Below are 25683 nucleotides of genomic sequence, written 5' to 3'. Positions count from 1 at the left end.
CGCGAGCGATTTCAAGTCGATGAATGACCTCAAATAGTCCATTTTTGGGTAATTTCAGAGCAATAAGTCGAAAACCCTGAATGACCAAAAATTTGTTCTCCCATTGACAAAAAAAGTGACCCTTTAATTACATAAACTGTGAAATATTAATAGTCTGTAATTGTCCAGGCAATAAAGTAGCACTTTTATTGCCTTGGCTATAAAAGTAACACTTTACCCCCTGATGTTTTGTGTCTTTTTCATTTTTTTACACAATTGTTTGGTCAATTGTAGAACAATTCAATCAGAGAAAAAATTTAATGTTTTACTCGGCAAAAACCTAAATTGACTATGAATTCTTGCTTTACAGTCTTATCATCGACTCGGCTATAAATATCGCTGCGCCAGTAAATTTGCTACTTTTTTACCTTGTAAAACAAATAACTATTTTTAATGCTAAAACCGCAGGTAATTTCAATTAAGCAATTTTTATACCGTTGAGAAAGCTTTGGTTAGATGTTGGTATGATAAGGGAGAAAGATGTTAGTTGTGCACCAAAAGAACTACTGGAGTAGTAAAACTCGTAATAAGAATCTAGATTGAAATAGCTTTAAAAATAATAAAGTACCACCAAATCTCCCATTCCATTAAAATTTTTGCGAATAATAATTATATCACGCTTACCAGGGAGTTCGTAGTTAACATTTAAGAAGGCGAATGTGTAAAAAGATCGTTTCCTCTTCAAATCAAGAATCGTGATGTTCTTCGTACGTTTGCCTTCAGCTACAATTGCAAGTCCAACACAGGGCGCGTTTCTTCCTCAAACTATATATAGAGTGACCAGCAGAAACTACGCAACATATGGGATTTTTAAAATTTAAATTTATCAGAAAATTTTATTCTTGGTAAAAGGTTGTGCAAAAGTTCCTTGTTGGGCTTATTTTTTAATTTTAAACAACTTTTCATAATACATCTTTTCTCTAAAATTATAAAGGTACTTTACTTACGGGCCATTTTCATAATTTTCTAATCTCCCCTATATGAAATGAGATATACAAATATTATAAACTGCGTTTTGAGTTTGCAGGAATGCACAAACTTTTATCTAAAATAAAATTTTCTGATAAATTCAAACAAAGAAAAATCCCATGTGGTGCGTATTTTTTGCCGGTCACTGTATACAGGGTTATTCACGTTAAGTTACACGGAATATTGCGGCCAAAGTATATAATACGTTGAATGTTTTCTCTTTGCATTATGTAGAACTCAAACAGAGGTACATTCTAAAATTATTTTCTTTTTATAAAAGAAGACGTAAATAAGTAAAAAATATTAAAGTTATGTTTTTTTTAAGGGAACGCTTAATATATTAGTACCTTTTTAGATTCCTTGAGAAAAATAAATATAAGTTTGATTAAGGTTTACCTACCTTAAACCTTAAAGATTTTGAAAAAATTTAGTGCAAATTTAAAAATTCTGCTTTAAAGAAAGTTTAAACTGGAAATAACCGAAATTCACACCAGACTTTAGGCACGAGGCATATTACATGCTATAATCATGAAAATTTAGATATCTTATACAGTGCGTCCCAGAAATAAGAAAAATGTATTTACTTTGAAGAGTTTTAACTTGTTTATTTAAATGGAGCATTCTATATTTGGTTATTTGAAGTAACAGATAGAGATATTACCTATTGAAGACTATTACTTTCCTATACCTAAATATGCGAGTTTTTTTCGAAAATTATGATTTAAAAAAAAGTAGAAAATCCTATTATTTTTTGTATCAATTGCCATGATTGGTATTCTAATATTCTTGATATACTCGACTGACTTATGTTGATATTTTGAGAAATCTGGGTTTGGCTATCATAAGGATTAAAAAAATGAATTTGATGTATTTGGTGCTGTCATTAGCTATCTATTACTTCAAATAATTAAATATAGGGTGTTTCATTTAAATTAAGCAAGTTAATACTCGCCAAAGTAAATATATTTTTCAACTTATTTCTTGGACACATTGTATAAGATATCTAAATTTTTACGATTATAACATGTAATATGCCTCGTGTCTGAGGTCTGGTGTGAATTTCGGCTAACTTCAGTTTAAACTTTCTTTAAAGCAGAATTTTTAAATTTGCACTAAATTTTTTCAAAATCCTTAAGGTTTAAGATAGGTAAACCTTAATCAAACTTACATTAATTTTTCTCAAGGAATCTAAAACGGTACTAATATATTGGGTGTTCCATTTAAAAAAACATAACTTTGAGATTTTTTACTTATTTACATCCCCCCGTATAAAAGGAAAATAATTTTAGAACGTATCTCTATCTGAGTTCTATACAGCGCAAAGGGAAACATTCAAAATATTAAATACTTTGGCCGCAATATTCCGTGTAGTATGACGTGAATAACCCTGTACAGGGTGGTCCAAATTCGAGGCGTATCATTGGGATCTCAGAAACTATAAGAGATACGACGTCGCTTAAATTAGGGCAAAGTTGCGCAATTTAGTGCCTAACAAAATGCTACTTCGTATGTGGAAAAATTCCGAATACTTTCGGAGATATCCAGAAAAAATCGAAATTTTGCTATATCAATTTTATTTTTTCCTGACTTTATTTGAAAAAATATTCCAAAACAGATGTTACTTCATTATTGCTACTTTTTCTTCCCTACAAGATGGTGTTGTGAAATTTGAAATCCGACATTTCATCTTTAAGCAACCATCATCAACTTAATTTTTTTAAATACGGACCTGGATTTTTTTATCTTGTCTTTTATTACCTTTTGCCCTTCTTAGAACAATGACATATAACAATCACCAAGAAAATTAGTAGATATGATAAAAATACCCTCTTAAAAGGTGCATATATCTAGCACTCTCCCACATCTTTTTTAACATAGGTTTGTCTTCCTTATGTTCATTGTTTTATTGAGAAATTATATACAATGAAAAATAAAAAATACAAAATAAAACAACATAAGGAAGACAAACCTATGTTAAAAAAGATGTGGGAGAGTGCTAGATATATGCACCTTTTAAGAGGGTATTTTTATCATATCTACTAATTTTCTTGGTGATTGTTATATGTCATTGTTCTAAGAAGGGCAAAAGGTAATAAAAGACAAGATAAAAAAATCCAGGTCCGTATTTAAAAAAATTAAGTTGATGATGGTTGCTTAAAGATGAAATGTCGGATTTCAAATTTCACAACACCATCTTGTAGGGAAGAAAAAGTAGCAATAATGAAGTAACATCTGTTTTGGAATATTTTTTCAAATAAAGTCAGGAAAAAATAAAATTGATATAGCAAAATTTCGATTTTTTCTGGATATCTCCGAAAGTATTCGGAATTTTTCCACATACGAAGTAGCATTTTGTTAGGCACTAAATTGCGCAACTTTGCCCTAATTTAAGCGACGTCGTATCTCTTATAGTTTCTGAAATCCCAGTGATACGCCTCGAATTTGGACTACCTTGTATATGTAATATGTAAAAACAACAAATTTTGCACTAAAACCCGGCAATGTTTTATATTTAGTATTTTCTCGAAACTTCCAAAAGGATGGGGCATCTTACCTCACACGCCCGGTGCAATACTATTTAGATGAGAAAATTTCAGTTTGTACTTACTCATGACTTTTAGTTTTCTTTTTCTGTTCAGATTTTAATCTTAGGGGTTCTGAGGTGGATTGCGTCGTGAGTGATGCATACTCCTGGTTAAAGTCCCTCTCCGAACAACTCATGCCGTATTATTGCCTTTTTAGAGCCGTTAAAATATTTTAAAATTTTTAACATGAATTTTGAATTTGACAATGTTTAACTGAAGTTTCTCCATGTTACACCCATCATTTATGACGCTGTTCGAATATAAGATAATTATTAGGGTCGTGTTTCGGAATTCCTGCTAATTCGGCATCCGAAAATTTTTAAAAATTGCCCGTCGGAGATTTTATTAGTTTATAAATTTTGATATTAGAATTAGCAATTAAAAAAAAATATATATATACAGTATGTCCACAGATAGAGGGCCCAAGAGGACAAATGGACACAAAATGTCGTTTTTCGACAAAAACTCATTCTTGATAAAAATCTATGCTTTTTGAAAAAATGTGATTTATGAAAATAGCTTTGAACTTTTTTATACAGGGTGCCCAAAAACTACGAATACATGAAATACTATAGAGAGAAAACTACCGTTATTTCTCATTTTGAAGCAAAATGGTAAATAAAAAACAGATTTCAAATTCTACCCAAAGTTTACATAAAAAATTTTAACTGAGTATTCCAAGTTTTAGTTTTCTTTTAAAATTCAAGCAATTTCTAATTTTATCTTTATCACCTCATTTCACGTATTCACAACAAGCACAACAACAAATGTCACAATATTAAATTTGAGAAATGCGTCGAATACGTGGGAGGTGTGTTTGAATAAGTAATATCTACTAACTTTTATTTTGAATTATTTGTAAACTATTTTGGAACAGCGGAATTTTGTACGTAAACTTTGGATAAGATTTGAAATCTGTTTTTTATTTACAATTTTGTTCCAAAATGAGAAATAAAGCTAGTTTATTCTTGATAGCATTTCATGTTTTCGTAGTTTTTGGGCACCCTGTCTAAAAAAGTTCAAAATTATCTTCGTAAATCGTATTTTTTCGAGAAGCAGAGATTTTTATCAAGAATGACTTTTTGTCGAAAGACGACATTTTTTGTCCATTTGTCCTCTTGGGCCCTCTATCTGTGGACATACTGTATATACAGGGTGTTAGGAAAGTAACTTTGGTAAATTTAACCAGTGGTTAAGAACATTAATTTAAACAAAAAAGTTCCTTGCAAAAGGGGTCGTAAATACAACATTTCCCCGAAAAATCAAAACATGTTGTAAGAATTGGCAACATCGTGTCGTAGTTATTTCATTTTCATAACTATAGTAAACACCAAACAAAAAGTCTCGCATGTCATATATAACGAAATAACATGGCCACATTATGTTTATCTCGGAAACAATACGCAACATGTGTATCAAACTTATTTAATTATAATTATCATACGAAGGTAAAACGTATTAATTATTAAATAATTATTAAAAATACAATGAATTTGGCCATATAGGTACATAAGATAATAAAATATAAACATAATTATAATAAAATATGGTCAGGAATTTTGGTGTGACGTCATTCGGTAAAAATTCGATAATTCTAATGAGGTAAACATAACCACTGGAAAAATTTTAAACCGACAGGGTTGCCGCTAATCGCAAACCCATGTTTGTTTGTTCTGATTATTTGTGAGGTTATCTTATAATACCGGCGATTTTATCGATTTTTGCTTTTAAATGTTCCTTTCTTTAGAAGCTTTCGTGTTGTAAATTGTATTTAAAAATTGTTTTTTTCAAAACAAATACGTCATACAGCTTTTAAGTAGGGGTATTTCAATTATTCTGAAAATGCTAAAGCAACTGAACACGCAAAGAAATGGTGCTTTCTTTAATCCACTATTCGGAACAGGAACGAGATAATAACGGACCTCTGCTAACGTTAAATGCTGTGCGAGAGGTAATTATAGATAGAATTTAACAATTGTAACATAATTAATGCAGGAGTACTGAAGCAAATTATATCGCTTCAAAGATTTGTTCTGAAGTCTGGCAACAGCGTAGGGTAGTGCAACATAAAACTTTGATGACGTGGAGACTTTTTGTTTGGCGTTTACTATACTTAAGTAACCGCATGAAGTGGGTTGTTTTGGGGTGCTTTTTTACGCGGTTCTTTTGGGTCTGGTAGGTTTTACAGTACATAATTAACAAAATGCACTAAAATTCAGGAAATTTAAAAATTGTGTGATTTTTATTTTATTATTTTGAAAAGCCATTTACCTTTAAACTATTGTTATTATCTTCAATCAGCATAACATAAGTTATGTAGCCCACAATGCCCTATCTAATAACCTTGAAAACATAGACCATTGGACTCTCTGTTGGATCCCATTAAGGACCAGAGATAACCAAAGGAATAAAAACTGTCCTTAGCCTAATTTAAATTATCATTCTTCTCCATAATATTCTGCTAAGCAGTTATCTGTCTGATCCTTTTATTATATGTATTATTTCTGCAAAACAATAAAGTGGATATTTTAAAAACTCTAGTTTTAAGAGAAGTAACATAATTCATGCTACGTTACACATTTACACCACTCACATCACACTCAAAAACACATTAGTGTTTTTGCTACATTAAATGTTCGAAATGTTCACCATTTAAGCCCACATATGCTACTCCGGGTACTCCTTGTTGAACTCTCTTGAACAAAGTTTAAAATTTGTTTTTTGGCTTCACAACCAAATTCTCGTTCTCGACCTCGTCCTTGATATATAAGAATAGCGCTATCTGTATACAGAAGTCTTTGGGAAACTTCTTTCTGGATAACGATTACCGCAAATGCGCCTAACTTCTTCAGAATGTTGTGATGTCTCTCCATGATACTCGCATAAAGAGCACATTGTCGCGTACAGTAGTGGAAAAAAGTATGAAATATTTGGACAAATTTTAATAATTTTTTTTAAGCCCTATATTTTAACAGAATAATATAAATTTTGTTTGTATCTAATGTATTGAAAATATTGATAAGCACATTTAATCCTTTATGGATATAAACAATTTTTTTTAACAAATCTTTATGTTGGCTTGGAAAAAAATACAGAATATTCTATTTTTAATAATTTAATAAGCCAAAAAAGGATTTATTTTGCATGTATAGTTTAATTGATTTGTACAGTTCGACAAATCAACATACTTAGATCAAAATATTTTTTGTCAGACTTGAGAAAAAACATTGTTGAGATAGTGGAAAGTGGCAAAACACGAAGTTTAAGTATCTCCCAAATGGGAATATCCAAAATTATACAAAAATTTAGAACATCTGGAGGTATAGATACCCGCAGGAAAACAGGATGTCTTTCAAAAATAACATCCCGAATTGATAAAACTATGAAAAGGATATCTTTGCGAGATTCCCGTAAAATATCTCGCCAAATAATAGAAGAAATTATGGAGCAATTTGACATTCAAATTACCAGTAGAACTGTTAGAAATAGGCTTATTAATGAAGGATTAATGGAACGTATTGCGTTAAAAAAACCTTTACTCCCCAAAAAAAAACAGGATGTATCGACTAGAATTTGCTAGAAAATACCTATCATGGAATATTGAAAAATGGAATACTGTCCTCTGGAGTGATGAAAGTAAATTTATGCTGTTTGGATCGGATGGTAGATAATATGTATGTAGTCCAGTAGGGAAAAGGTACTGTCTTAAATATCAAATTCCTACTGTAAAACATGGAGGTGGCAATATAATGATTTGGGGATGTTTTTCTCGCTCTGCTGTTGGACTCATCTACCGAATAGAAGGAAAAATTAACCGTTTCCTGTATTTGGACATTTTGAAAAATCAGATGCTACCATTCGATGAAGAATCAATGCCACTAATTTGGAAATTCCAACAGGACAACGATCCAAAACATACCTCGAAGTTAGTTACTGAGTAGTTTGCAACAAACAACATCAGTATAATCCAGTGGCCTGCACAATTTCCGGATCTCAATTCTATAGAGCATCTGTGGGAGATATTATAGATCGCCGGATTAGGCAACGCAGGATTGGAAACAAAGACGAATTACGGCAAATCATCTTGGATGAATGGATTTCTGAATTCGAAGATTTATTAATGGGGGTTCTTCCCAAAATCCTGGGGGAACCTAGCCAGAACCTTGAAATATGAGGGGCCAAAATTTTCTAGCGGCATCAAGATTATATCTGAAAGATGGGGCAAACTGGAAAAACAACTGTGAGGGTTAAAGCAGCATCGAGTCAAGTGAGATGTAAAGATTACACGAGGGATGTGTAGTAACTCAATAGGCGAGAGAAAAAAAATTTGGCTCTGATGGACGGAAGAACTTGCACAAAATAAACAGGGGAAAGTAAAATGAAATCGCTTTTTTTGTTTTTCTGTCCGTCGCACGAAAATCAGTTTTTACAAGCTACCGTGTCGGGAAAAAAACCGTAAAACACCGAAACCTCCGCCATCATCGATGTTTTATCCCTCGGGAAAGTTCCGGGTAGGCGTAGGATACGTGGAATTTCGAGGTTTTTTAGTGGGTAGGCGCAGTAGGCGAATCTCACACTATTCAGCCACCGGAACAACAGGCTAGATGTTTTTTGAAGATTTTTCCTCGATAAAAAAAAAAAAAAGGATGAATAGATTCAAATACCCCGGGAGACATTGGAAACATTAGTCGACTCTATGCCTAAAAGATGTCAAGCAGTAATAGATGCAAATGGTTATGCAATAAAATATTAAGTTATTAATTTGTATTAAAATAACAAATAAAAATATTTCATAGTTTTTTCCAACCACTTATTTGCATTTTGAAATTAATAATTAAATATCTCAGATTTTGACTTACTATGCGCTAGTACAATTAGGTAACAAGTATTGCAAAATAAATTTTACAATTTTAACAACTTTCAATAAAATACAAAGAAAAAATAATATACAGTATGTCCACAGATAGAGGGCCCAAGAGGACAAATGGACAAAAAATGTCGTTTTTCGACAAAAAATCATTCTTGATAAAAGTCTATACTTCCTGAAAAAATGTAATTTATGAAGATAACTTTCAACTTTTTTATACAGGGTGCCCAAAAACTACAAATATTAGGTCGTGTAGTATGAAATGAGTAGATTCTCGAAATGCCACATTCAACTGCGAATAACTTCACTCTAAATCTATATTTGAACTTGACTTTTTTATGTGGAAAAGGCACATTCTTCCTCTTTCGATCAGAGTTTAAAGTGTTAAAAATTATTGAAAACTTTTATTTTTATAAAAATTTTTGTGCAGCCATGCAAAATAGTGAAATTCGTGTGTTAATGAAATATGGGTTCCACCGTGGAACTACAACAGCTCAGACGGCTCGCAATATTAATGATGTGTTTGGTACTGAAGTCACTTCACAGCAAACAGTATCTCGTTGGTTCATGAAATTTCGTTCTGGCAATTTTGACCTGAACTAACCTGAACAAATGAACCACGTGGACGACCTGAAACTCAAGTGGATAACGATTATCTGAAAGCCGTGGTGGAAGCGAATCCACGTCAAAGTGCAAGCGAATTATCGTTAATATTCAGTGTAACCAAAAAAACAATATTGACTCATTTGGCTGAAATTGGTGGACATGTGGTGAAAAAGCTGGACAAGTGGGTACCGCATGAGTTGAGCGACATACAGAAAGAACGACGTCTCGAAGCTTGTGTTTCTTTGTTGTGCCGGTATAATAACGATCCATTTTTCAATCGGATTGTTACTTGTGATGAGAAATGGATCCTATATGACAATACCAGACGTTCATCGCAGTGGTTGGATCAAGATGAACCACCAAAACATTGTGCGAAAAAAAATCTTCATCAAAAGAAGCTTATGGTGTCCGTTTGGTGGTTCAACGCAGGTGTCATCCATCACAGCTTCATGAAACCTGGTGAATCGATTACGGCTGATGTCTACTGCCGACAACTGACCGAAATGATGAGGCAACTGACGGTTAAGCAGCCAAGATTAGTCAATCGAAGCGCACCGCTATTGTTGCACGACAACGCTCGGCCACATACCGCACAAGTCACCTTGGCCAAGCTACAGGAGTTGGAATTGGAAACTCTTCGTCATCCACCGTATTCACCCGACTTAGCACCCACTGATTACCACTTCTTTCAAAATTTGGATAACTTCTTGGTAGGGAAAACATTCAACTTCGACGAGGCTGTCAAAGCTGCCTTCCAAGAGTTTATCGACTTCCGGCCTGCAGGCTTTTACAGCAGGGGAATCAATGAACTTCCCGTTAAATGGCAGAAGTGTATTGATAATGGTGGTGCATATTTCGATTGACAATAAAAACATTTCATATGAAAAAAAAATGACTAAAGTTTCAATTCAATTCTACTCATTTCATACTACACGACCTAATACATGAAATACTATCGAAAGTAAACTACCGTTATTTCTCATTTTGAAGCAAAATGGTAAATAAAAAACAGATTTCAAATTCTACCCAAAGTTTACATAAAAAATTTTAACTGAGTATTCCAAGTTTTAGTTTTCTTTTAAAATTCAAACAATTTCTAATTTTACCTTTTTCACCTCATTTCACGTATTCACAACAAGCACAACAACAAATGTCACAATATTAAATTTGAGAAATGCGTCGAATACGTGGGAGGTGTGTTTGAATAAGTAATATCTACTAACTTTTATTTTGAATTATTTGTAAACTATTTTGGAATAGCGGAATTTTGTACGTGTAAAGCACCCCGGCTTACGCATACGTATTATTATATCATATATGTATTAACCTCTTACATTATTTCTTGTACTATTTTCTCATGGAAACCTAAGGACAATATTAGAACTTAATTAGAATGTATGTCTACGTAGAAACACAATTCCTTTGTCTGATATAAGCAACCCACCAAATTGTAATTAGCTGAGACTCAAAGTCTCAGTACTGTTTAAGGTTCAAACTACCCTTATTAATGTACTTTAGCAAAGTCCATGTAGATATCATGTATATAAATAGGGCAGTCAAGCAGTTAAGAGATAGTCCAGCAGAAACCTTCAGACTCTTCTTCACAAAACACTTACATAAAAAGGGTCTTTACGCCTCGCTCCCGCTCTTGTATTATCGAGAAGTTAATAAAGTGTTATATTTTTGACTCGCGTATAGTTATTCCAACCCGGCACATTACATACGTAAACTTTGGATAAGATTTGAAATCTGTTTTTTATTTACCATTTTGCTCCAAAATGAGAAATAAAGCTAGTTTACTCTTGATAGCATTTCATGTGTTCGTAGTTTTTGGGCACCCTGTCTAAAAAAGTTCAAAATTATCTTCGTAAATCGTATTTTTCGAGAAGCAGAGATTTTTATCAAGAATGACTTTTTGTCGAAAGACGACATTGTTTGTCCATTTGTCCTCTTGGGCCCTCTATCTGTGGACATACTGTATACATATAATAATGTAATATATTTCCATAGCCAACTATGAATTTTTGAAAATAAATAAGTACCTGGTGTGCATTTTTAATTATTCTACAAAATCGTTATTACCTAAAATTTTTCGATGAAATTTTGTACAGGCCCGTTTTGAAGGGTGCTCAATCCAGTGGCGTGCACAGATTTTTTCTAAAAAAATCGCTAATATGATTTATTAAAATTTTGCTTGTAGTAGCTTGCCATAGTAGGCCTTGGATTTTATATCAACCAAGCCAATTTTGCTGAAAATGTGTAGTTCTTCAAGCTCTATAATTAAAAAAAAATCCGGGCTAAATCGCACAATTAATAAACTTTTTACAGACTGACCCCAAAACAAATGGGTCACACTGTATATGGGGTGTCCCATAATTAGGTGCCAACACTGAAACAGCGCAACCTACGTGCAAAAATAATATCAAATTGGTAAATAAACATATGTCCTGGAGCGCCCCCTAACGGAAATACGGCCTCTTGAAGAGGGCCCCAATGAGAGAGTTTTTGCTAAATAACTCCTAAACTACCCAGTATAAATGTATGAAATTTTGGTATTCTCACAATTTTGTCATGCTTAATCCAAATATTTTTTCGAAGTGTATCAATCTGAATCATAGACCTGTCATTAGGAGGATCTGGATTACAAAAGCAATGATATTTTTTTAGTGGATGCAAATATTTCATTTCTTTGCTAAAAATATGTAAACCTAGAGTTTTTTACTCAAAAAAGATACTCTTGAATAATGTCTTTAACTATCACCGTTTTTGAGAAAAATGCAATTTGTTGTGTAATGTTCTTCATACATTTCATATTTTTTTCAGTAAAACACTGAAGTAGGCTTTGACACAAAAGCTAGTTGCTTAATATACTAATCGGTTATTTTTATCAAGTATTTTTATTAAACTGTAGTTATGGAATATAAAATAAAGGTAAACAGAATACTAAGTAAACCACTTATTTAAGTAAATGTTCAAATAAATTCCCATTTTCTTGAATGCAGAATCTGGCTCTTTTTTTTAATGTTTAAAGTCGCACGAAGAATTTCAAACTAAGTACCCTTAGTACTATTAGCAGCATCATTTATTTGCCTTAGAAGTTCTTCTTCGGTGTCTATTTCGGTGGCATAAATAATACTTGGCATTTTACTCCATAGGTAATAATCTAGGGGATTTAAATCAGGTGACCGAGCTGGCCAGTTTATTGGTCCACCTCTTCCTATCTACTTAATCTTATAATTTTGATTTAACCACTCTCGAACGAGTAAACTAAAATAAGCTGGTGCCCCGTCATGCTGAAAGTACATGTTCAATCGCGTTCCAATAGCTACCTCTTCTAACAAATTTGTCAAATCATTCTGAAGAAAATCGATATAATTTTGCGCGTTCAATCTATTTGGGAAAACTATAGGTCCTATTAATGAATCGCCTTAAAATGCCTGTCCATACATTAATAGAACATTTATTTTGAAAGTTGGTCCTTCTAACAACTCTTGGATTTTATATATACAAATCTTTATTTCGCAAGAAACAGGCTATCGACCAATTGGTCTTTCTGCCGAAAAAATAATATTTATTGAAGTATTCCATACTTTTTTCCACTACTGTAGGTACTGTTAATAAGTCGGAATAAAATTATTTAAAGCTCGCTCAAATCAACTTTGCTGATGATCGGTTGCGTGTATCGACAGAAGATGAATTTAGCGAGAAGAAAATCACACTAAAACATAAAAAGCATGAAAGGACATGCAGTCCATGACCAAACTGAAAAATAAGGGTGGTTTTATTTTAGCCCTTCTCGATGATCCCTAATGGACTCCATGGCGCCAGGCGCCTTTGCAGAGGATCATATATCAGATAAGATGGGACGAAATACAGATAACCACAGCATAACACAGATGGCTACATAACTCATACTATTTAGGTACTAGGCCTACCTGTTTACTGCGCATTCCTTCGCCCGCAAGTGCCTTATCGCTTCACCCACAAAGTGAGCGAGCGACCCTCATAAGGGCCATAAAAAACAATCATGACAAAAATAAACTCCTCCTCCTCGGTCACGTTCCGTGCGGCGTTGCCGCTTGCGTTTATTTTCACCGTTTAAGTTATTAATTAAATTTTCAATTGTTTTTAGCAATGTTATTGTTGAATAATTTTTAAGTTTTTTTCTTATACATCAAACAATCAACATCTGTCAAGGACGTTTTTCCACATTTCATTCAAATTTTAAAGCTTATCATAGCTTTTCGTTACTAACTTTGATACATATTTTTTTAAAACTACTAGATTGTCGACCCTTGTTATAAGAAACTTTTTTGTTCGAAATGACGTTCTTAATCATTGGTTAAATCTACGAAAATTATTTCCCTAACACCCTGTATACAGGCTGCCTCGGATAAGAATGAACTTTACAGGTAAACTATAAGAAATAGGGAGATGGTTAAATTAGCGAAAAGTGTTTGTGTTCTGCAAAATCATGTTTTCAAATTTGAAAAATTCCGAATGGATCCGAAGTTATTTAAGAAAAACCGAATGTTTGTGATTCCTTTCTTACCATTTTCTAATTTTGTTTTAAAAGATATTTTAAAATAAATTCAACATTTTCATTGCCACTTTTTCTCTTCAACAAAATGGTATTCTTAGATTTTCGATCCGACGTTTCGTGTCTTAGAAATCATCATCAACTTAGTTTTTTTAAATAGTCAACAAATTTTATTTTATGCTTAGTACATTCTATTTTTTTTCTTAATCTTTGATTTGTATTGTATGTTCGTGCAGTAAAATTTGATGAAATGAAACATTATTCCAACGAAGAGAAATTTGATATACTTTGCTGTTATATTGAAAATCATAAAAATTGTGCTTAAGCCGAAATGCAATTTTTTCAAAGATATCCAGAACGACGTCAACTCAATCAGTCGATTTTTAAGCAATTAGTTACAAATTTAAAAGAATATGGTTTGTTTAATAAGCCAGTGTTGCATCGCCACAAAAAAATTAAACCTGAACAGGAAATTGCTGTTTTGCTTACGGTAGAAGAACATAATAACGTAAGTCTTTGAAGTATTGAAAATTACCATGCTGTTCCTAAAATAATAACACAAAGAATTTTTCGTAAGTAAAGATAAAAGATTCCAACAAGATGGGACTCCTTATAATTGTAGTCATAATATTGAATATTTAAGAGGCCGTTTTCAAAATAATTTAATTTCTACCAAGGGTCCAATAAACTGGCCACCGCGATCTTCCGATATTACACCATTGGACTTTTTTTCTGGTTATTCCTTAAACATAAAATTTACTAAAAAATTTTTCAAAATGATGAATTGAAGGTTACAGTTCGACTTGCAATAAGAAGGATAACTCTAGAGATTTTAAATAGTGTTATGGAGGAAATTGTTAACCGATGTTATTTATGTTTGGAAAATGAGAGTGGAACATTTGAACATAAAAAATAATTTTTAACTATTTTTTTGTGTTTATTTCTTTGTTTACTAAGTGACAGACCTAAACAAATAATTTTCAAAGCCACTAATGATATCTGTCTTGGGGGAATTTTTGTCACTCCCCTGGACAATGTTGTAATTAGTGGGTTCTGCTTCCGCGGCTGGTTCTAAACTTTTCGTTACGGAAGGACCACTCTCGTTTTTGTCAGACCGGGAGAAACTGGATTGAACTAGATGCTTGTTTGATTCTTTGTGAATGTATATTAACAAACTCTTAGCTTAAATTGTGTTTACAAGCGATTGGTGTTTGATGATTTCAAAGGTAACCTTAGAATTTTTTCGAACTTCTGATCTCTGATGAGGTCAAGAGTGAACTCTCTTGAGAAGTGGGGGGAAGACTCCACAGTGAGTTCCCACTACCCTTCTCATGTCGCATCGTAACGGCTCTTTTTAAATTACTGAAATTGGACGTCCTCCGCGGTACCAGGGATTGGTCCTTTGTCTGCCTCTAGTCAGGGTTTTTTTTCCTTCTTTGAAATCACCAGGGTTTATAACTTTCTCTATAACTATGGCCAATTGCAGCCAATATCACAGATGAATTGCAGTGGGATTCTTGGGAAATTTTGGCAGTATATTTTTTATCTATCGGCAATAAACTGCTTCAGGGAACATCATTATGGGAAGGTTCCCAGGTTTATGCTACCCTTTCGCCATAGTTTATTGCCGACATTTGGCATTCCCGAAGAAGTCTGATTGTTTTCAGACAATATCGAAAAAAAGTTATGTTATGTTGGAAAAAGGAGAATGAGATTTTTGGACTAAACCATTTAATAAATCATAAGTGTGATATATCGTTGAATTCAGAAAAAAAAATAGAATTTACTAAGCGTAAAATAAAATTTGTTCACTATTAAAAAAAAATTGATGATGGTTTCCTAGAAACGAAACGTCGGATCAAAAATCTAAGAATATTATCTGATAGAATGGCAAAGAAAATGTTAAATTTATTTTCAAATATCTTTTGAAACAAAGTCAGAAAACAATAAAAAAGGAGTCACGAAAGATCAATTTTTCTCAAATAACTTCGGATCTATTTGGAATTTTGCAAATTTGAAGATATGATTTTACAGAACACAGAAAAGCGCAACTTTTCGCTAATTTAACCACCTCTCTATTTCTTACGGTTAACAAGATCCTTGTAGAGTGTATTCTTTTCCGGGACAGCCTGTATAGCGCAAGAAAACGTATCTTTTTTTAACTTTTGCAAAAATACCGCCATTTTGTTAATTTACGGTGAAATTTGAATATTTTGATACAGACGATAGCAACGGCGATACGGATTAAGAATATCTTTCATCAATAAAAAAAAAATTCTATTGTCCTAAATCATGCCTTACTAGGGAAAAAAGTTTGCTTAATTATATGTAATACTTTTTGAAAAAAAAAAAATTGAAAATGTTCTAATTTTTAGGCGTTCATACTTAATCTACAAAATTGAATTATAATTATTTCTTATTGGAGTTTCTATGTATTTTCTAGACTTTTCAAGTGTTTTTGATTCCATAATATTCAATACCATAAAACGAAAAATCTGATTTTCTGCTGTCATTTGTTTTCTAAAAATACAGGAGTTGTAATACACGAAAAAAAGAACTTCCTTTTCCCTTAAACTAAAATCGCTTAAGAAGGTGGGTTTCTGTCTGGAAAGGCACAAGTCTTGGGTTTGTCAGGTATTTTATGAAGAAAATTAGGAAGTTCAAAGTTGAAATTTCTCTGTATTTTTTGCATTACTCCAGAACTTATCTCTGTAAAGTAATTTTCTTACTGGTCCCTCTTGGTTCAAAAATGAAAATTAAAAAAATACCGGATTCAAGTTCCATGAATGCATGTTGCAAACACAGTAAGTTTCTGATGATTGACGAATAATTTATCCAAATGAATAACTTATTTAGAACCCCTTGACGCAAATTGTTGCTTATTTTTCCCTGAGTGCTAAGTAGAACTTTTCCACATGTGCTTTCATAGGAAATCGCAATTTAATGTGGAGAAGTGCGATAGGATGCAAGAGCTAAGGTCTTCCAGGGTTGGAACTACTCTGAATGAAGAGAGATACCATTGGATGGTTCCACGTGCAGGCTGGAGAAATGGGAGTAGAAGATCTAGGTAAGTTTTTCACAAAATTATTAATCTAACATTGAAAATGGGCAGTGAACAACAATTAAAACCGTCTAATTTATTGGAAAACTATTTTATTATTTACAATATACAAAATTTAAAACTGGAAAACAATAAGTATATTATTTAGTTGCATAATAAATAAATACATAATTTCATCATTATATTGGTTATATTAAGTTAACACCCCCTTAGCAGCAAAACTACAAGCCACATACAATGCCATCGTTTCAGAACTTCCCACTTTCAATATATTTTGCAGCAAAGGAAATTAGTTTTAACCAAAAAATACGTCAACTTAGATATCGAAGGGAACGTTTAAAACCAATGTGCGTTGTATATTAGGCTTCGCCCCCTTGCTCCCAGCTACCCCCACTTGAAATTTTTAAATGGCACCCCCAGTTTGTAGCATATTATTTTAAACGTCTTGAAAACCCCGATTTATTATCGTTTAGATAACTAAAATTGGTTTGTCCATTCTCCTAAAGGGTCAAAAATAGATTTTTAAACATTCTTGTATGTTTCAATGTTTCTTTTCATTTGTTTACTTTACAGATTTTTTTTTTGTCGATAAGAGACATAATAGAATATTGTATCTTAGTTTTTATCAATTTTTGTATTTTAGCGCAAAATGTTTTCCTATTTAGGTAAAATTAAGTTTAATTTGGTAACTACCTATTTACCTGTGAGTTGCAGTGAAAGCGATAGATTTATATATGATATAGATTCATAATGATGTATACTTTAGAAGAAAGGACCGAAATTACTTTTGTGTGTGGTGCTTAAAATAGGAAAGCTCATAGGACAGTCCGGGTTTTTAATGAAAGGCATCCTGAGAAAAATGTAAGCCACCGATGTGTGCTGGACTTTGTTAAGAAATTTCAAGCAATAAATAAGCAACCCAGAAGTCATAATGAAACTGCACAGGTTGAGATTTTTGGCCATTTCGGTATCAGTTCTACCACTTCAATTTCAAAAGTGGTTCAGTTGACAAATATTTCATATATGTAGTTCCATTCATAAAGTTCTAAAACTAAACAAGCCAAATTTTACATTTTACAAAATGAGTATTCTTCAAGAACTGTGAGAAGACAATTCTGATCAAAGAAGTCAATTTTGCGAAAGAGTGATTGCGAGAATTGAAATCGACCCACTCATTACACAGTCCTTAGAAAACTAAATCGATAAAGCGAGAAACTCCTTTTTGGATGAACACCATTTACACTTTCAACATGATGGTGCACCATCACACGACGCATGACGTGTTCGACAATAGTTGAATGAAAGGTTTCCTGGCAAATGGATTGGCAGAAAAGGCGTTGTGAAATGGCCGGTGAGATCGCCAGATTTAGTGCCTCTACATTTCTTCCTCTGGGGTTATTTAAAGACAATTGTATACAAAACTATCCTATGGGATATTCAGAATCTACGAAATAGGATTACCGGCGCATGCAGGTTAATTAATAGAGCCACATTTGAAAATGTCTGACAAGAATTTGAGAACAAGTTGTATTTTTGTTTAGTCAACAATGGTGAGCATTTTGAACACCTAATGAAGTAAAGTTTTGGGGAATAAATTTACTACGTTAGTTGGATTTTGTTTCAATTAATGTCATTTTGACTCTTTAGAAGAACGAATTAACTAATTTTAGTTTTCTAAACGGTTATGAATCGAGGTTTTTAAGGCTTTGAAAATGATGTGTTACAAGCTGAGGGTGCTACTTAAAAATTTTAAGTATTAGTACCTGGGGGCAAAAAAGCGGAACCTAAAATACAACGCACTGATTTTAAACGTTCCCCTCGATATCTAAGTTGATGTGTTTTCTGTTAAACTAATTTCCTTTGTTGCAAAAAAATATTGGGGGTGGGAAGTTTTGAAATGATGGCAGCGTATGTATATACTGTTCTAATATATAAAAAATTTAGTGGTACAATGGAAATGGTTTCGCTTCTATAAATAACGGACAAAGACAAGACTTTATGTCTATGAACATTAGAAAATGAAAAGTTTTTAAATTTTTTTATTATAGGTATTTGAGTTTTCATCACAAAGAATTTGAGCTACACTGCTTTGATGGTTTCGTGTTGGCAAAAACTATCGATATAAATTCCTAAACTTTTTAATGCAAATGTGAATAATGTTCTAATTTCTCCAAAAATCTCAAAACCGAAGAAATTTTCTTGACAAATTTTTGTTTAAGTGTTTTTTCAAATTCTCTGCCATTCAGCAAGTATGTATGTTTGTACTTTCGCTCTGATTTCCATATACTTTAGTGCAATCAGGACCATACAAGAATGATTCTCGCCTATTTCAGGAAATCCGTAATACGTCGATCTCCTGGAAAGCTTACTTGTAATTATAGACAAAGATTACAAGTTAAACAAATGTCAAATTTTAATAGAGATATGCTGAATTTTTGTATTAATATTTGACATAGTGATGTTAGAAATTCAGCACAACTCTACTAAAATTTGACATTTCATAGATGTCAAACCTGATGTATATGTGAAATTCTGCTACTGTCGCTATCTCTTACTAATACAGGGGCAAACAATTGATTTTCATGGCAACGTCTGATTTGTAATACGTTGCAATAACATATATAGAGTGTGTCCGAGAATAATGTGCATTGTAAAAAGATTTCTTAGGTCAATAAAAAAAATCAACTGCGTAATCGCGTTGGTCTATCGGTTTTCGTCAGATCACTGAAGTCAAGCGACGTCGGGCGTGGTTAGTACCTGGACAGGTGATCACCTGGGAACCAGCGTGCAGTTGTGTTATCCCCCCACTGAAGTAATGCCGATAGGCGGTTCCAGTGGGGATCTAGGGTGAAGAGAGGAAAAGGGTTTTAGTGGGTAGTCGGCAATTGCCTGAAACACTGGAGTTCCACGCTACCAGACCGATCGACAACATAACAGCAACGGTCTGGTGTGCGTAAATGTATTTCCCCAACCTCTATAAAAATTTTTTTTTTAATTTCTATATAAACTTGTTCTTATTTGAAATTGTAAATTAGTCGTCAATGGCAAATAATCAAAGGACTTACCTAAAAATTCGCAGTTGTCTTTTGTATGGGAAGTAACGTATATTTTGATACAAAAAAAACAATTGTATGAAAATTTTTACGCAAAAAAAGATAATTTTGCTGATAATAAACAGAATTTTGTATGTTAAAGCACTCTCTATTTTGAATACTGTGCCTGTCACAAATTTTCTAGCACCGATAATGGACTTAAATCGTCTTCTAGTGAAAAATTTGTTCTACGCAGTATTAATTATAATCAGAAATAATCACATGCAACGTAATATGTATATTTAAAATTATCAAAAAATTTTAGGGCAATGAAGTTGGGATGAAAAAAGCATGACTGCACGTAATGCACAAGTGCTTTTTTTGTGATCCAGATTTTATAAATGCATGTTGCTCTAGAATATATGCGCGTGAAATTTTATCACGAAAAATATGATTAATATTGTATAAGAAAAAGTAAGTTCCGTTTTCTAATAGTAGGCCGAACGCATACTGTATATATTATGTGTGAACCGGCTTAATATGTATTTGAAAGATCTTAATGTTAATGTTAAATTGCACTATCTGTCACGCAATGAAAGTATTAAAACATTTAGTATTTCTTCGATTGAAAATGGATCGTTTTGTACCTAGTAAGCGTCATTTGCGGGAAGTTTTATTATATTTTTATAATTTAAAGAAATCTGCTGTTGAAAGTCATCGTCTACTTGTAGAAGCTTACGGTGAACATGCTCTATCTGATAGTATGTGTAGAAGATGGTTCAGATAATTTACAGAAGGTATTTTTGATGTTGAAGACACAGAACGTGAAGGTAGACCAAAAAAGTTTGAAAATGGACAGTTGGAAACATTACTTAATAATGATCCCTGTCAAACTCAAGCAGAATTAAATGTTGAACGATCAACTGTTGAAAAACGTTTACAAGCAACGGGACTTGTTCAAAACACGAAGATTGGGTCCCACAGGAATTAACCGAAAGGCAACAGGAAAATCAGAAAACCATTTGTGAACTGCTGCTTCACAAACAACAAAGGAAGAGTTTGTTACATAGACTAATTACAGGAGATAAAAAATGAATTAATTATGAGAATCCTAAAGGTAAAAGAGTTTGGATAAAGCCTGGTGTGATTGGTTCATCGCAGCCAAAGCGAGATATTCATTGTGATAAGGTTATGCTCTGTATCTGATGGGATATGAAAAGCGCTGTATAACATGAGTTGACGAAGCCTTCCGAAACCATTACTGGTGATGTCTACCGACGACAACTAATTCGTTTAAAGCGAGCTATTGAAGAAAAATGACCTGAATGGGAGAATAGGCACACTAACGTCATTTTTCAACAGGACAACGCTAGACTACACATTGTTCGACCGTTCAAAAACTACTTAGAAGGGCAGAAGTGGGAAATGTTATAGCACCCGCCATATTCATCCGACATTACTCCTTCGGATTACTATTTGTTTCGATCGATACAGCCCTTAGTGGAGAACGATTCCGTTCTTATGAAGGCATCAGAAATTGGCTTATTAATTGAATCGTCTTCAAAGACAAGCACTTCTTCAGAAATAGAATCTGCAAATTGCCTGAAAGATGGGCAAAGCTTGTAGCTTCAGATGGAGCATACTTTGAATAATGTACTATCGGCCACAAAAGTGGTCGACCAGTTTCAAATCAAAATCGCTTGCGGTACTGTGGGTCGGATACCTTTTTTTGTCACACTTGACCTAGATTACTTTTTGTTGGGCTCTCCTTTTTGTGCATATACATCAATATTTTGCACACAAACATGTATTGCTGGCCCAATTTCTGATTGGGCCATTGAGACAATTTTATTTTTTGGTATTTTCTCAGTTCATCGTTCAGCTGCAATGCCACCAAATCTGAGCGATAATATTAAAAATAATATAGTACTTTTGTATGAACAAGGGCGTAATGTTTCCCAAATTAGTCGTGAGTTGAATATTATGGTACGTAATCACATTGTCTTTTTTCAATTAAGGTAACTTTATCACTGGCTTAAATTTGGGGACGTTTTTTTGTTTATATTGTTACTTCTGGCAAGAATTTCATCTCGAGTTGAGCGAAAAGTTTGTGAGACATCGGCTGTGTTATACAGGGCGTTCCAAATTCGATGTGCTATTATTGCTCTCTTAAACGGGAAGAGTTACAGGGTCGGTTAAATTGGAAGATATGTGCCAAATTTAATACTCTTTTAAGAACCGAAAACAATGTTATCGAATGATTTTTAGTTTCTGAGTTACTGTGAAAAAACTAAAATTAGGTCGAATTTAATTTTCTAAATAAATCGATAACTAAAAGTTTTTCATCAAAAGGTTTGATATAAGAACTTCGTAGTTTTCTTATGTCTACAATCCAGTAAATTTCAAAATTTTAAATGTTCCTTAGCTTTTGAGATAATGAGACAACAACTTGAGTTTTTCAAATACGGACCTGTGCATGTTTCGGCGATTTTTAAAAGTTCTTAATAACCCCTTTACAACGATGTATCACAAGATAGAATTTTTTGTCTTAGTGTAAAAGAAGTAATTCTACATTTATCTCTCAATAAGCTAGGCCGGTCTTGGAGTGCCAAGCAAAAAATGTAATTATTATGCCTCAAAAATGTTATGCAGGCAAATTAATTATCAATCAAGCTGTACGATTATAAATTTTTCAACGATAACAAAAATAATAATCCAACTCTTAATTTAAAATAAAACTAAACATCCTTTAATGAACAAATGGAGAACTGAATAACTCTAATACAATCAACAGTCATTGTCAATATTATTTTTTACTGATTATAAGTATTCAAAATGACCTCCGTTATTAAGAACACAGTGTCGAGCATTTTTTATAACTTTTTTTGGATATTTTCTAACATACGAGGAGTTAATTTTTGACAAGCAGTTTGAATTTTTGTATAAGTTCCTCCACATTCTGTGGTGTTGTTTGATAGACCCTATCTTTGATATAACACCATATGGAGAGATCCATAGGGGTTATATCCGGGGACCGTGCTGACCAGTTAATGTTATTATAATACTAATTTATTATTAATTTTCTGGCTTGATTGATAATTAATTTGCCTGCATAACATTTTTGAGGCATAATAATTACATTTTTTGCTTGGCACTCCAAGACCGGCCTAGCTTATTGAGAGATAAATGCAGAATTACTTCTTTTACACTAAGACAAAAAATTCTATCTTGTGATACATCGTTGTAAAGGGGTTATTAAGAACTTTAAAAAATCGCCGAAACATGCACAGGTCCGTATTTGAAAAACTCAAGTTGTTGTCTCATTATCTCAAAAGCTAAGGAACATTTAAAATTTTGAAATTTACTGGATTGTAGACATAAGAAAACTACGAAGTTCTTGTATCAAGCGTTTTGATGAAAAACCTTTAGTTATCGATTCAATTAGAAAATTAAATTCGACCTAATTTTAGTTTTTTTCACAGTAACTCAGGAACTAAAAATCATTCGACAACATTGTTTTCGGTTTTTAGAAGAGTATTAAATTTGGCACATTTCTTTCAATTTAATCGACCCTGTAACTCTTCCCGTTTAAGAGATAGCAATAATAGCACATCGAATTTGGAACACCCTGTATAAGAAGAATTGCTGTTCAGAAACCCAAATTTGAGAGGTTTTTAAAATTGCCCGTGTAGTTTTGATCTCGTTTCAGAGGGAGACCGTCCGTCGCTGGATTACCCGTCATGGGGTCGAGGGTCACGTAGACGAGCGACCCAGACCTGGTAGACCCCCCAAGTTGTCGGACGACCAGCGGCAGGAACTGGTCGCTGATTTTCGGGAGTGTGGTTTCCGACGAACATCCCAGTACACTGTACGTTGAGATGTAAGTATGGAGACCATCCGAAGGACTCTTCATAAAGAGGGTCTTCATAATCGGCGACCAGCAACGAAACTGGCTCTGACAGAGCAACATAAACAGGCCCGCTTAGCATTTGCCCAAGAGTATTTAAATTTCGATTGGGCAAATGCTATTTTTGCTGACGAAAAACCTTTTTTGTCAAGCGAAAACGGCAGGCTACATTTATGGCGACCTCATAATACTCGGTACGATGAATGCTATATTATATCGAACAGAAGGTCCGGCCGAATACGGGTTAACTTCTATGGGTGGATGTCTGGTGATGGTCCCGGCGAACTGGCAAGTTTTGAAACAAGGGAGAATTCTATTTAATACGTTCGGATGCTCGACGAAGTTATGCTTCCTTCTGTTCGTACTTTGTATCCTGTGGCAGAAATGCCCGTCATCAATTATGTTGATGACAACTGTAGGATACATCGCGCAAACATCGTAAAGGATTGGTATCACGAGCATCCAGACATAAATAATCTTCCCTGGCCTGCATATTCACCAGACCTAAATCCCAAAAAAAATGTATGGGGCTTAATGGTTCAAAGGTGGCACAATAACAATGAACGTACTACCGAAGATTTGGTGGCACATTGCAACCAAATCTGGAATACGGTTAGAGGTTCGCCCTTGTGTCAAAACTTTGTGGGTTCAATGGGCCGGAGGCTACAAGACGTCATCGACGCCAATGGGGGAGTAACCCGCTATTAGAATTGTTTATTTTTTAATTTTGTCATTTATTTATATAAGTTTTAAATTTATTTTCTTTTGATCGTACTGTATTTCCGAAAAAAATGTGTCTTGAAATTTTCCCTTTTAACGTATGCATTACGAAAAACGCCGCTTATGTCATCTTTTGTCTAAAGAACTTTTGCGACATAGAAATCACTTGATAGTTAAGTGAGAGGTAGGAAATTACTAGCCGAATTGATTTATTTGAAATTATCAACCTGAAAATATTCCGGCAAACTTGGTATTCGATGTAAAATTCTAAATTTATTCGCTCAACACAACGTGTCTGTTGGACCTGTGGGTCATTTTTTGTGAACAGATAAGGCGCCTTCGTTCGGAATACACGTCAAGCGATTTTGAACCTTAGCGTGGTCGACCACTTTTGTGGCCGATAGTACATATATGATATAAGTGCTAAACACACGTTTGTTTTTACCAAAAAAACAGAACTTACTTTCTCTCATACCCGTAATTTTCAATGCAAGTTATATGCGGAGAAACATTTAATGAACCAAATGCTACGTATTTGTAAAATGTTTGACTCGTAGGCGTTCAGAAAAATTTTGTAGCGATAAAATTTCTACGAGTGTTGATTACTGTAGTTACAGTGGATATTGAATAATGAAACAATTGAAATTTATAGCAGAATAGATGACGAATGAAATTCTCAGAAGAGAAATCGTGGAAAAAACACTTTGAGCGCCATGTCCAAATAGCTTGTTCGGGATACAGTAGTGGAAGAAGAACGAGAAAGAGGAGAGGATACCTGAATGCCAAAGCCCTAGTCATAGGGTCGAACTGTGTGAATGAGAGAGAGAAAGACTCTTAGAGGAATGGATGGCTGGAAATGGGATAGTGGTGATGAATGAGGTGAATATACCTCCCTTCTGTACGTGCAGGAGATCGTCGGTGATTGACTTCGCGTTGGCGATGGAAGACCTGGCCGAAATAGTAAGGGATTGGAGGGTCGACGTCGAGGGGGAGAACAACCTCAGTGACCACATACATATCTATTAGATTTAGCGTGGAGCGTGAAGGAACCCCATCGACAGTTCAGGGGCTGGCAGAAGGACGGAGAGTGAATGAAACGTCGCTGAAGAGAATTAGGAGGGAAGCGAGAGAAATGTTTGGCGAAGTGGGGAGAGAGGGCGAGGCGCCGGAAGTTTTCACGCGAAAGATGCAGTGGATCTGTGACATAACCTATAAGAGAAAAAAGCAGGAGGGAAGTCGCAGACTGATATGGTCCGGTGAAAGCGGAATAGCCGAGTTCAGGAATGCATGTAAAAGGGCTAGGAACGCTCTTACGAGGTTGGAGATGAAGAAAAACTACGAGAATAAGAAGGAGAAG

The 25683-nt window shown here is 33.8% G+C and overlaps 1 protein-coding gene across 1 annotated transcript in view; it reads left to right on the top strand.

Moving 5' to 3' along the window:
* Klp3A (kinesin-like protein 3A) overlaps nucleotides 1-25683 on the top strand; it is a 196339-nt gene that overhangs the window by 86650 nt on the left and 84006 nt on the right. The gene's annotated exons all lie outside the window — the stretch shown is intronic.

This window comes from Euwallacea similis, chromosome 29 (assembly GCF_039881205.1).
Source record: "Euwallacea similis isolate ESF13 chromosome 29, ESF131.1, whole genome shotgun sequence".
NCBI lineage: Eukaryota > Metazoa > Arthropoda > Insecta > Coleoptera > Curculionidae > Euwallacea > Euwallacea similis.
Note: the sequence above shows the minus strand (reverse complement) of the source record. Positions and strands in the feature narration are given on the sequence as shown.